The sequence below is a fragment of the Acomys russatus genome, chromosome 13, assembly GCF_903995435.1.
Source record: "Acomys russatus chromosome 13, mAcoRus1.1, whole genome shotgun sequence".
NCBI classification, from domain to species: Eukaryota; Metazoa; Chordata; class Mammalia; order Rodentia; family Muridae; genus Acomys; species Acomys russatus.
The window spans coordinates 36,338,029-36,352,387 of NC_067149.1; the positions used below are offsets into that span (position 1 = coordinate 36,338,029).

At 47.6% G+C, this 14,359-nt stretch overlaps 1 protein-coding gene across 1 annotated transcript in view; it reads left to right on the forward strand.

Moving 5' to 3' along the window:
- Positions 1-14,359, forward strand: part of Itpr1 (inositol 1,4,5-trisphosphate receptor type 1) — a 333,498-nt gene that overhangs the window by 310,203 nt on the left and 8,936 nt on the right. The gene's annotated exons all lie outside the window — the stretch shown is intronic.

Here is a 14,359-nt window from a genome sequence, read left to right on the forward strand (position 1 = left end):
TTGAGGAAATTAAGGGCAAGAACTCAAAGCAAGAGCTTGAAACAGAAACAATGGGGGAATGCTGCTTGCTGCCTTCCTCACAGGCTCATACTTAACTAGCTGTCTTATAGCCCACGGCTGCCAGCCCAGGGAATGGTGCCACTCACAGTAGGCAGGGACCTCGTACATAAATTAGCAGCCAAAGAAATGTCTCAAAGGCATGCCCATAGACCAACTGGGTCTGAGCAGTTCCTCAATCGAGACTTCCTTCTCAGGTGACTATAGGCTGAGGCAAAGTTGACAGAGCCAAGTCAACACCCAATGGGAACCTTCAGACTCCAGGTGATTATTCATAAGCACACATGCATGGAGGGGAAGGGGTGGGGGGAGGTAGAGAGCGCACAAACCATACAGTGAAATTCCCAGTCACCTACTTCCCCCAACTAGGCCCTACTTCTGGATGATTCTACCACCTTCAAATGATGCCATCAAAATTATTAGCCACTCTTTGGATTAATCCATTGATTAAGACAGCGGTCATAATACAGTCACCTCTCTGTGATTTGATATTGCAGCTGAAGGCCAAGCCTTTACCACATGAGTCTGTGGGCGGCACTGCAGGATAGATGGAGATAAACGTAAGGCTGGGGGCAGTGCCTGCTCACAGCTGGCTTAGAAGGTGTTAAGGCAGGGCTTCAGAAATCTCGGCTTTGGAAATCAGCTTCGTTAGTACTCTGATGGGAGGAAGCACGCAGGGTGCTGATGAGACCTGGGCAGACGGGAGGAAGGAGCAGAGACAGAAAGCCAATTCCCACCGGGGCCGGACCCTCTAATGACATGCCAGTCCTCAGATTCTCTTCCTCCAGGGGTTGACACTGGCAAATAAGCCCATGTTTTATCAGCCTGCACACTGCCCCACACGGAGCCACATCCATGGGTGGTGGCTAACCTGGACTTTTCTCCTCTCTAAAGCATCTGGCTATGTCCTGTCTTTTAATTTTCCCAGGGCCCGTTATGGAGCTTTCTGTTAATCACCTTCTGTTATGGTCCTAGAGAAGTCTGGTGCCCTTTGGGGCTTCTATCTCAGTCATGGAGACTTAGTGAAATCTTGTGAGCAGTCACTTGACTGGGATTAAGAGCAGAGCAAGCCCTTGCCTGCCGCAAAGCCTGCTCAGAGTCCTTGGCAGTCAGTGCTCCGAGGACCTCGGCATTTATTAGGCTTCCTGTCTATTCCATGTTTCCATTGGATAAGGTGCCTTGTCAGAAAGCATGAAAATCCTGGGCATCAGAGGGTTAATTCTGCATGTCAGCACTGCTGGGGAGTCAGATGTTTGTGCAGGAGGAGCCACCAGCCAGAAGGCAGAGCCCTTTGCCAGTGTTGTTTGTGGTGGCAATTCAACTTGGTGCTTCATGAATCCCTGGCGTGGAGAACTAGCCATGGCAGGACAGGGTCTGAGAGTGCCCAGCTCTGCCACTCAGGGGTGCCAGTCTCCTAGCTCCACAGAGCTGCAGGTGAGCAGGTCACATGCCTGTCCTGTAACCCATGAGCTCATGCTGTGTGGAAGCTGCTATGATCAGAAGATCTCCCAAATAGCTCCTACTCATTTGATTCTGGGCGGGAAACCAGGTTGTGTAACAGGACAAGACAAGCCTTGGACACTGCTGTTACTACAGGAGGAAGGACAGAAAGGGGACTGCAGTCAGAGATGGAAGGTAAAGTCTGGCAGGACTCACCCCCTCCTGAACACTTCATGTCTCTGAAAGAATCTTTGTACAAGGCTCTTTAGTGGTATGTGGTCCTCGGGAAGGACACCATTTGCCTGATGGGGGAAGATGTTTAAATCTTCCACCACTCTCCTTGAGCCTATCAGTTAAGATTCCAGAGCTTCGAGAAGATCTGCTCAGTAACATCTGCTAAAGGCCATGCAGAAGACCAGGTAGGAAGCCTCAGATGGCCATTCACAAGGTAAATGAACTTTCCAGTACCTCAAGGACAGCATCTTTTCAGACACGCAGCAGGCCTAGAAAATGAGCCTTGTCTCCCAAAGCTAGCATTTGGCTAGTGGAATGTGACTTAGGGAGAAAGCAGGTCAGCTGGTCATGAATGAGCATGGATGGACAGGAGGGGAGGTTGCCTGAGTGCTGAGCATAGGACCTCTCGGCCTACATTCAGCCCCAGAGGCACACTTCCTTCTTTGGTAATGGCCAACCTGCATGAAACTATTAGCAGCCAACTATGTAGTCACTCACACCTGTAATCCAAGCACTCGGGATGTGGAGACAAGACTGCAGGAGTTTAAGGCCAGCCTGGGCTACATGAGACCTCTTATCACACCAACAATACCCCATGAGACAGGCTCACTAGGTAAGCTATATCACCTTTCCTAGTTCAGTCAGGAAACGGCCCACAGTCAGAGTAACAAGGCCTTTCCTCTCCGTCCAGAACAGTTGTACATTCCTTGCTATCCCTAGAGGGAAAAGAAAGAAGCGCTATCTTCCAGTTGCGAAAGTCCCAGCTATTCACCCATAATATGACATATCTCCTCATCGCTCTCCTTTTGGTCATCCCCTCTCTCATGTCAGTAGTGCTGTTCCCGTGAGGCCCATCCCTACCCAGGGACTGGGTTTGGGAACAGAAGGTGCTGGTTTGAGTGTCAGCCCTGCTCCTTCACAGGCATGCAGTCCCCGACACGTCACAGAGCACCGCTGACCCATTGAGCATCTGGTATGTAAATTTGAAACACCCATCTGGGGCTAGACAGATAAGACAAGATGGTGTAGAGGGCAGCAGCTGGTGGGCAGGCCTACGCACAGCAGCCAGCAAACAGAGGGCCACTGGGTGACAGAAGGAAGAGCCGCCGGGAGTTTCCTCATAGTTCCATCCCTTGGCTGCTGGCTCATTGTCACCGAGCCATCTTGACTTTAATAACATCCTGTGTGGACAGATCCCAGTGCTGTCTCCTTTCTCCAGTGTCACTGGGGCTTCTGCTGATTCAGAGGATGGTCTCAGAGGTCTGAGACTGAGTCCTGAAATTACTCTTGGGTCACCAGTAGACCTGACCCTTCATTTGCAGCCCCTGATGGTGATAGTGCTGTGACTCATATGCAGATTAATATATAGAAATTATGTTGCCTTCATCACCTCAGTCCCCAGGCAAGCTGTGACTGCAGAGTGATCTCACATAGCCCCTGGAAGCTCAGATGGAATGGAATGGATGATGGATGGATGGATGCATGGATGCATGGATGGATGGGGGAGGTTGCCTTTTTGCATAGGAACTCCAGGCATTATAAAGCAGCCTCTGCAGGGTCTCACAGCTGGATCAGAGACTGGACCAGCCTCAGGTTGCTTTGACCCACACATCCAGGTACGCTTACAAATGGGATTGTCTGTGCACCTCATACACAGCCCTTCAGGTCAGGAGCCTCAGCCTTTGTCATCTGGCTGCCTCATCTCCCTAGCATATGGAATTAATTGCTTTTAAAAGACGGAGAAAAGGCCCCATGGGGGTAGGGAGGAGAGCCTGAAAGAGGATCTCCTAGGTAGTGCTGGCTGGCTAATGCATAAATCAGCAGGGCTCAAGCATTGTGGTTAGATGGATTTAATTCTCAAAGCTGTGGAAGGCCAGCATGGCTCCCAGGTGACCACCTCAAGTGCTAGAGCATGTAGATAAGACAAGGGGTGAGGCAGAGTACTCCTCTGCCTGGTAAAGAAGTTATCTGGAATATATGATACACAGCCCTACCCTCACTTACACCTGAGATGCTGAAGAATGGATATGCCTTGGTGCCCAGATCTGGGGAGAGAGAGAGGAATCTAAGCAGAGAGGGTAGAGAGGAGCCCTCAGAACCACCAGGCTGCCCAGCTTCCACACCCAGGTGACTCACGACCAGGAACTTCACTCAGTGACAATTAAGCAGGAGAATGTCTGATCTGACATCCTTTAAGCCCCAAGCTGAATCTTTCTCACAGCTGTGGATTCACCTCTGGTAATCCCCACTCAGGTAGTGGAGCACTGCTGCCCAGCAGGGGAGAGGCTGGAGCTTTGTATTCTTGGAAAATGCCTTCCTTAAAACCCCAATGCAATTTGTATGGAAAAAGCAAGGTGAGAATTTTTTTTCCCCTGAAAAGGTCTGTTCAGTGAATGTTCCAAGCCAATAAACTGTTTTAGCAAAATATGCAGTACAAAAGGTCTCTGAGGAGCCACGGTGAGACAGCTGCACCACAATAGGAGAGCTGGCCCTGGCTTGTTTGTCTGTAGTTGATAAGAAGACACAGGAAGTAAACAGTCAGAAGGCAACTGTTGTTAGGGTTAAAAGATCAGAATGGGCAGTGAGTGCCCGCCCGCCTCTGCCTGTGTGTCACTCCCTTCTGTTGTAAAGCAGAACTGGCCCAAGGCTTGCACTTTGCTTGACCTGAGAGAGCACAGTGCTGCGTAGTCTGCAGACTGGGCACTCTTCAGCACGCGCACAGTAGCTTCTGCCAAGGATAGTCCAAGAGCTGGGATGGAGCCTCTGTGGACCAGAGGGAAAGGCCCTGGATGTCTGTGGAGAAAAGGCTGCCCAGCATAAGGAAATGCATATGAAATATCACAGCCGTCGGGGTAGATGCCATTAGAGAAATTAGAGTTAGGCTGCCTTAATATCAGAGCCCCTGCTAGCCATGTACAACATGCAACTCAGGGAGCAGAGCCTGGCAGAGCATGCAGCCAGCTCCACCCTGACCTGTCTTGCCTGAGTTTTCACAAAGTCTGCTTTGTCTGGCATTGGTAACGTGACATTGATACCCCATTGCTCCATTCAGGCATATAGTAAGGGGTTTGGACTTTGATTCTCGAAATCAAGGGAGGATGCTAAGAGGAAGGGAGTGTCTTGATAAGTTCCTGGGGCAGCGATATCAATGTTTCAGTATCCGCAATGCCATGGCAACAGCTCCGTGCCCAACCTGGGAGGCCATATGCATTGGTGAAAGCCCTTAGCTGCCATAAGTGAGGAGACAGCCTGTGCTGCCCTCTAAATACAATTCCCAGAATGCCTCCTGGAGTTAGCCAACACCATGGCCAAGTTCAAGAATATCAGGGTGAAAGAGAAGTGGAGAAGGATTTGGCACTGCCTTCTCGGTGGCTGGAAACTGTGTGTCAGCACCATTCAACGCACCTCCCAGCCAGCCAGCCAGCTAGCCAGCCAGGCTCCCACCCCACCCGCTGCGCTCAAGCTTGGGTTCCTGTTGGTGGCAGCTGCACAAAGGACTTGCTGAGCTTAAGTTTCCCCACCTAACTTCATAACATGTTCTGTCCTCTGGTGTAGAGGGGGTGGGGCCACCTCCTCTTTCCTGTGTATTTCACGGACACCTTTCTCGTGTTGGGAAGCACAGGGCATCTGGCCTGCAGTTCTGCACGTGGCTCCAACGTGCTCTGGATTTCCCCCTGCCTGTATGCTAGCTGGGGTCTCACAGAAAGTGGAGCAGAACCATCATCTGTCCTAAAGGAGCTGAAATGCTGCAGGAGAGCCTAGGGAGTGGGGCCACCTAAATGAGACACCAGTCTCCCAGGCTGCAGAGTGTGAGGCTTGTACCTGCAAAGGTGAGATAGAGGCACGGAGAGTGTGTTGCACCACCCAGAAGAGCTCATGTGCATATGCCCCCAAATAAACAGTTACACACATATCACCTAACAAGACAGATCTAATAAACTAAAGAAAAAAAGCACTGAGCCACCCTCCTGTTCTTTCCTCCACTACACAGTCCACTGAGCTGGCTACATCTGTAACTCTTTTACCTTAATCCCTGCATTCATTCCTGATGGTTCTAAATACCAAGCAGGCCCCACAGTGTACAGCCACTTTAAAAAAAAAAAAAAAAAAAAAAAAAAAAAGTCTATAAAGAGGTATAAACCTCAACCTGGGAAATCCCTGAAATTGACTGTCTTTATCAAGTGCATCTATTGAAAAAAATAATAAGACCGTCTTTTTTACATTGAATGCCTGCAGGGATCATGGGGAAGGACTTGGATACACAGAGGTTACATAGGAGGACAGGACTCTGGGTTATCACCTTCATACACCTTCTCTTTAGTGTCTGTTCCATAAAGAAGAAGGAAATTAGGCGTGGTGCTCTCATGTCCTTGTTAGCTCTAAACCTCCATGGCATACCTTTCAAAGTGGTATCAGGGGGGACCCGTGCGTCAGACTTGTGAGTATCTGGAGGTTAGGAGACGCAATTTAGAGAGGATGGCGGAGGCTGGAAAGCCTGCACCTCCTCCGTGAGCTCTGGCGTGCATTCTTCAGAGGTGGCACCATCCCTGCAAACCACTTTGGGTCAGCAGGTCCATTCCTTGAGAGCCCTGTGGGTAGGAGTAGTGGCAGCACATTTCTAGCCTGCTTTCAGAGTATCTGCACAGCAATGACCCTGAACAAACTTGTCTTGAGTTTTCTGTTCTGTAAACCCAGTTGAAAGAGCTCAGAAAGAACACAATGGTACATGAAGCAACTATCTGCTGCTGCTACTGCTGCTGCTAGTGAGTGGGTGTTTGGATATGTGTGTGACTGCATATGTGTTGAGACAGGGTCTTACTATGTAGCCCTCTCTGGCCTTAAAGTCACAGATATCTGCCTAGCTCTGCCTCCCAAGTGTGAGGATTAAAGGCATGCACCACCGTACCCACCTATATGTCTATGTGTCTGTTCAAAGGTGAGTAGAAGTGCTATCCCCTGTTTTGTTTTGTTTTGTTTTGTTTTGTTTTTCAGCAAAAGATTTTAGGAAGTTAGTTATCAAAGTAGATATAAAACAAATAAGAAAACACTGGACTCGGTCGACCATGTCTAAGTTGAAAACTCATAAAATCTAGACAGAATCAGAAAACCATTGAAAATTGCCAAGATCCTGCTCCAGCTTCAGGAATGTTCTGGCCAGTTCTCAGCCAGTGGAAAATGCAAGGGAAGCTGCCTGCGCAGCATGTCAGAAGCCAGCTTGGATGCTGTATTCAGGAAAAGGGTGATTTTTTTTTTTTTTTTTTTTTTTTTTTGGCCAGATTGCATCTTATTATGTCTCAAAAGGGCCAGCCCTGCCTTGCCTGGCACAGGCAGCTGGCCCACCTCCTTTTCTCTGACCTCTGGTTTACTCAGTGTGTCAACCACAGGTGCCCAAGACCCAGGTGTGTCACTCCCAGTGGTGAACTCTGCCTTCTCACGGTCCCATGGGTGTTCAGGGCACACTCCACCTGTGACCCCAGATTGACTTGAAAGGATGATTCTGCAGCTGGCTATTGGTAGAAATTTCATCAGAAATGGGTGCGGTTGTCTCTGCTGGCACGAGCTGGTCTTTGTTATGTTATATCATCCAAGAACAACTATTAGCTGAGTCTAGGAAGGGTAATAGGCCATTGCAGCCCAGCTGAAGGTTATATAATGCGCCTGTTTCGGTAATGTCATGCCAAGCTCAGAAACAGCCAGATTAACACCTCAACTTGTGAGCAGCTTGGACGACCCTCATGGCAAAAGAGAAAGCAAGGTCTCCAAAGCCTTATCCCAAAGAAAGAAAGTAATTTAGGTAGGAGTCAAGTTGCTATCTAAGTTACAGCATGGCCTCTAAGTGAGCTATGTGGCCTTGGCCAAGTAACATTATTGATTTATAATACTTTTGCACAATGCCATCGAGTCTAGATGACACATTCACAGCCATTTAATCCTTACAGTCACCAAGTGCAATACCCAGTGATCTTTCTCTTTTTTTTTTTTTTTAAAGAGAAAAGAAGGGAGGAAGGAGGAGGGTAGAGAAAAAAGGAAGGAAGGAAATCCTGAGCTAAAAGAGCTGACTCATTCTGTCCAGAGTGCATGGAGAAAGTCACACCTCTGACTCTGCCTAGCTTCTGACCCAGGCCATTACTCTTTTCACATTCAAAAATTTGGGTAGAAGTGTATAGGAGCTGAGAAAAAGCAACATTGATGTGCCTTAGGTTGACTGGGTTTTTACTAGTAGCTTACTTGAGGTAGCAATCAAATTCCAGGTAGAAGATCAATTTTTTTTTCAGTTTACAAACTTTAATTTTTTTTATTGATCAATTTTAGGTTTACAGAAAAATGGGGAGGAAGTACATCTTCCCATGTCTCACCTCCTCCCTTTCTCTTTCCTCCCCTTCCTTTTTTTCTTCTCTCCAGTTGGACTGATTAAAAATGAGCATTTTTGAGCAATATATACAGTAGCTGACATACAAATACTGTGACACTGTTGTGAAAGTTACAGTGTGCACTAGGATGACTCTTGCTGTTTGTGACACATCCAGTGTTTTTAGAAGAACGTGTGGTTTTTAATTACAGAATCCTACAGGAGAGTTTCACTGCCTTAAAGGCCTCTGGACACCATCTGCCCCACTCATGGTCCTAGTACCACCAAGTTTGAATTTATTTTCTAGAGGGTTTGATGTAATAATTTCAAAGTCACTGAGCATAAGGAGCAAATGCAGTCTAAAGGAGAGTTACTTTTTTCCCCAGGGTTAATGATCTAGCACTGCTCACCAGAGGGGCAATGGCTTCCAAGTCCGCTGAGCATCCTCGATGTCTGCTTTGACAAAATTAAGTATTCCCTTCAGTCTCCCGCCACCTCCTTTAAGCATTCTGAGGGGTTGAAGACTGAACTCTAGCCTATTTTCTGGCCCCCCGTTACAGTCTTTATTCATGTTGCTCTTCTTGTGTGGTAAAATACATAGAGATGCAGCTACCATCTGAGTTGAAAAGATAGTCTTTACATCTAGACTCTTCCGGGAGGAGGGGGGGACAACTTGATAGTAAAGCAACAGTTCCATTTTCTAGAACTTTTCCTCTCTTTCTTGACCCATGTGTTTTACCCTTCATCCTGCCCCCAAATCCTCGTCTTCTAATCTTTGGTAAGTAGCCTTCGATTTCTTGTTTAGGCAGTAAACAGAATTCTCTACCTGAGCAGCTTCCTCTGAGGAGGTGATGGATTCTCTGGAGTCTTTCTCAGAACAGTAACTTCACTTGAACTTGGGAAGAAAACACCTGCTTCTCAGCATTGGCAACACACAGCCCATCCTCCTGTGCTCCCGCCTCTGCTCTTCCTCTCCCTGGCTCTGCTCCCCACCCTCCCACCCCCACACCCTCTTTCCCTCTTTACACTCAAGGACACATTGAAGTGGCTGGTCAGTGCCACCTCCGTGTCTAAAACTTCAGTGTTTGCCTTTGCAGGGACTTTTCCAACTTTACCTAGAAAAGAACTAACCAGAACTTTAGCACTTGTGGTTAGCCTGCTTCCGGCTGTGGCTTCAGTTCATCTGTGTGCTCTGACAGAGGAAGTATTTGCAATGATGGGAACTGCCTGACTGGATTGTGGGAGGACCAGGGCAGACGGTGCCTCATAGCATTGGCATGTGAGATGCCAGCAGCACGCCAAGGGAGGAGAAGCAGAAAGGGACACATCAGACCAAGAGTGGCAGATGCTGTGTGCCCCCCACCCCAAAACCACACACATTCCCCACTGTGTGAACTCATTTATAAACAGAATGTCTTGGTTAAAGATGGCCTTCCCAAAAATGCAGAAACCAAGACAGTGGCGTGCTGTTTATCCCGTGTAGACCAGATATCTACACAGAGGACCAGAATCTGCAAAGATGGATGTCTGTGCCTTCACACTCTGGCTAGACAGTCATGGGTGACAGGAGCAGTGGGTGACAAGCTAGTGATGTCATATAAAGTCCCAGGATTTGCATTCACACCCCTACACACGCATGTGAGCACGTGCACACACGTATGTACACATACGCACAGAACTTTCACAGTGATTGGAATATTCTGAATATTTTCAGTTTGATTCTCCATGTAGGTTGGAACCTTCTTGATGAGGAACCAGCAGGAGCTCATCCTACCGAGCCACATGCAAAACCACCTGGAAACTGAGAGAAGTGTTTGGCTAGAATTGCTAATTAATTTTAACTACTGCATAATTGAGGATTTGACCTAACAGCCAGGTGATTATTTAATTAATTAAAATACTGGCAATACCAAGGATCTCACATTTCAGTATGTTATTTTGGTGCAGAACAGTAGAATCTGTACTCCACAGAACTCGATTGTGTTCCACTGCACTTGGCTGGTATGGGTTAGGATTTTAGTGGGGTTCTTCCTACCCCAGTTTCACACTACAAATTTAAGGAGGCAGTGAAGGAGAGTTTACAGTGAAGGGGTCATAGCCCAGAAAACCGTTTTTCCTACCTTTGCGTGGCAGACTTCCTAAGAAATGGAAAATGAAGGGTTAGCCCAAGGCTGGGACACATGGCCCACAGTTGCCCACAGCAGACACATTGTGGGTGCTACCTACGTTTGAAGGAGTGTTCCACGGCGTCTTTCGGTTCACTGTGGTTACAGACGCATTACCTCTATAGTGGTTTTATGGACTCATTGAGCACGGCCTTCTTATCCTAGGCTCACTAGTGTCCCATGTACAGAGCAGGCATGAGTCAAAGTTCAGTCAAGGACATTCGGGTGTAAGAAGTGTGTGCAGTTTGTATGTGTTCCCACGGCACTGCTGGAACTGGGGGGGAGGGGTGAGAGGACGTCACATGTGCTGCAGAAGAAGGTGGGCATTGGCAGTAGCACAGTCTCACTGTAGTCTGTCATTACTCAGTCAGGTGTTACGGTTCCTTAAACTCGAAGCTGTGTGCGCACTCATGCGTGACTCTTTTGAAGACCTCATTTACATAGACTCTTTGGAAATCTGTCTTCTCTTTTCATGAACGGGTTACTAAGCACATGGGGCATTTGAGAGCCTGACCTTAGATGAGTTTGCTACCAGTTTGGCCTTGGAGCATCTCTTTGCAGAGCATCACTAAGTCAACCCCAGAGGAGCCCATGGTGCTGCTCAGTGTGCATGCCCCCATCTGGTAAGGCAGGGTTTCTTCTCTAACACCAGCTTCCCTTTCTTTCCTTCATTTCCAGCTTCACGTTTAGCTCCTTTCTTCCTATCCCAGACCCTCCCTTGTACAGCTACCGTCCAAGCTACCTTGCCCATCTGCTCTCACCTCCATGTCCAGCCACGCTGATGATCTGTTACACCTGTGCCCTGCTCTATTGAGGACACACTCAATGCTCGTTCCCTTCAGAGCCTGGTGCTGGCCTCCATCAGGCCGTCTTTGCAAAGGATGCTCGGTAGCTGGTCACCAGGCATTGGTTCTTTTCTCTCTACTGCTCATTTGACCCTGCGAAGCCTGCTTTTTTCATACCTAACGTCTACTTTCCTCATTCCCTTTGCAGGCACCTGGAGATGGAAACCCTGCTTCCTACTTAGGTGGCCAAGGCAAACATGTCTACTTCTAAAGAGCTCCCAGGACCCAGATGTAGTAATCATGTCTGTGTGGCCACTGCACCATCCTCAGAAATAAGGGCTCCTACAGTTTATGTTTATACATACTTGAGCTCAAATCACCATAAGATGCTCACCCATTCAGTTATAACGCAATTTGTAAATACAAATTAAGGGCTTTTTGTTTTGTTGTTATTGTTGTTTTTCTGTTGTTTGGTTTTTTTGTTCATTAGGGTTGTTTTTGTTTTTTTGTTTTTGTTTTGTTGGTGGTGGTGGTGTGTGTGTATGTGTGTGTGTGTGTGTGTGTGTGTGTGTGTGTTTGGTTTTGGTTTTCCAAGATAGGGTTTCTCTGTGTAATGGCCAGGGCTGTGCTGGGATTAAAGGCCTACTCCACCACTCACAGCTAATTCTTAAGATCTTATTTGAGAAAATGGGCTTTAGTCCCATCTTGTATACCCAAGTCAGAACTGTAGTTGCTCACATCTGTGTGGTGGGATCTGTCACCCCACTGCATCCCAGCTGATGATGTATCCATGCTTTCTTCAGAGCTTGACAGCAACAGCACGACTTGGGATCTGTGTTCTTCTTCGCTGGGTCTCTGTGGCCTTTGATGGGGATGGTGGCCTATGGGATAGTGTTGGGATCATGACTTTGTCAGCCAATCCTCACCATCCCTCCATCCTTTCACAGAAGCTAGTTGGCCCTCAGGAGAGTTTATTGCCCACTCGCCACAGCCTACTGTCTTCTTAAATATGAGGTTTTCACTTCTCCCTCAGCATTGTAGTCCTTAAATATGAGACATTTCCTTGGTGGGAGCATGAAGCGTTATGTCTGAATGATGGACAGAGACCTATAGAATCTCTTCCACAGTAGGTCACTGACGCTGTTCCATAGTAAACGGATTACAGGCAGAGAAACACGTCAGAGTCTTAAGCTAGTGGCTTTGAAGAGGGATGTGGTATGGGCTGATCTTTTCCCTGTCAGTCTGATAAGAAATAGACTAAAATGAACATAGAGTGGCATGAATGTTTTCCATGGGGTACAGCAGGGCAGACTCTTGTTTTTTCTCCTTCAGCAGAAAAGAAAAACTGTAAGCTAACTACTTCAGCTCGCTTGAGTCGAGTCCATGAAAGATCCCTCCATCCGCGCACAAACACTGACTGACTGCTTGGTCTAGTCACTCCATAGAGGTGGTTCCAGCCCTCACCTTACAGGGTAGTGAGAGATCCTGGGGATGTGTTCCTAGACTCCCCTGGTGTTCTGAGGTGCGACTGAGCTAGGGGTATAGGTCAGTGGTTAGAATGCTTTTCCACAGCCACAGAGGCAGACATGGTGGTGCATAGCTATAATTCCAACAGTCAGGAAATAGAGGCAGGAGGATCATGAGTTCAAGGTCACCTTAGCTTCACTATGAGTTTAAGGCCACTCTGGGATACAGGAGACCGTGCTCCCATTCCCCCAGGAAAAAGAGATGTGCTAGTATGTGGCTTGCCTTCTTTGTTTATTTTGCACCTGGTCCGAGCATGGCTTCTCTTGCAGTATCACCTTAATTGAAAACAGTTTCGTGGTCTCAATTGATACGCCATATCCAGACTTGGGTTTGGCAGAGTATTGTTTTTTATTTCAAGATACTGACCCGCTCTGTTATATACAACAGAGGTTGGCCAATATTAGTCCACAGTCCAAACCCAGGGAGCCACCAGCATCTGTAAATAGTGTCTTGTTGGCATACAGCTGCATCTTCTCTTGTACATAATGCCTATAACCTATCTGGAAGGGGGCAACAGTGGTTGTAGCAGAGACTATGATTTACAACAAAAAATAATCTGTATCAGAAAAGATTGACTCCCATAAAAATGCTGAGAACTTATAGTAGATCAAAGCAACAATAGTACACTGTTCTTACTTGCAGGGGTATGTTGAACATGTATGCAGTGTATATTGATAAGATCAAAGTGGTCCAGGTGAGAATGACACTGGCTAGATCCGAATTGAGTCAGTTCCCCTGGATCTTGATGTTCATTCCTGCCCCTCTGTTCAGAACCTGAGTATGAGGCATGCTATTCAGGAGACAGGCATTATGGGCATCATAGGCAGGAGGAAGTGAGGTGAGAGAGGGAAAAGCCCTATTCTGCTATCCAGTGGTGAGAGGCAGGCTAAAACATCAAAAGGATGGAGCTGGGTAGGGCATGCTACAGAATGTCCCTGCCTTGTACAGTGGGCAGCATCTATCGCCCACTGCAGGCTGGAGGGAACACAGGGGTACCTTCCATAAGCTCACAAATTGGAAATGGATTGAGAAGCCTGTGCCTCATCTTCAGTCTGTTAACAATCCCTTTACCCAAGCACATTCACGTTTGTCCATTTAAATGCCAGAACAGGTGAGCACTTCCTGCAGATTTTTTTCCAGTGTCATTCTTTTTGAGTACAGCACAGTATGAGGTACCTACAGTAGTCAAAGGCTCAGGGACAGAGAGAAAACAGGTAGTGGCTTCAAGGGGTGGTTAAAGGGGGTAGGATTTCAGCTGGGTAAAATGAGACTTCCTGTTGTGGGCTATGGTGCATCAGTGTAATGTATTTAGAGCCCCTGAATGGTAACTTTAAAAGTACTAAAGTCTGTTATGCATGCTTTGCCCCAATCTGAAACAAGGCTTTGCCAGCCATGTAATCTTGCAAAGACAAGAGCTGCAGTGGCAAAGACAGGAGCCATGGTAACAAAGATATAAGCCATGGTGGTGGTGTCCACTGTTGCACTTAGGAGCCCACTCTCCCCTTACAGTTAACTTTGCAACACTTTCTTCTTCTAAGAATTAAGAGTCCCGTTGTGTTAATCGCAACTTTGCTAGGCTAGGGAGATGGCTCAGTGAGCTAAGTGCTTGCTGCCCAAGCATAAGGACCTGTGCTTGGATTCCCAGAGCACCCATAAAACGTCAGACAAGGCGACATGTCCTTGTGACTCCAGAGATGTGGGGATCCCTGTGGATTGCTGGCCAGTGAGTCTAGCCAAGTTGGGGAGTTCACTTGCAGTGAGAGACCTTTTCTCAAAAGAATGAAGCAGACCAGGCATAGTAG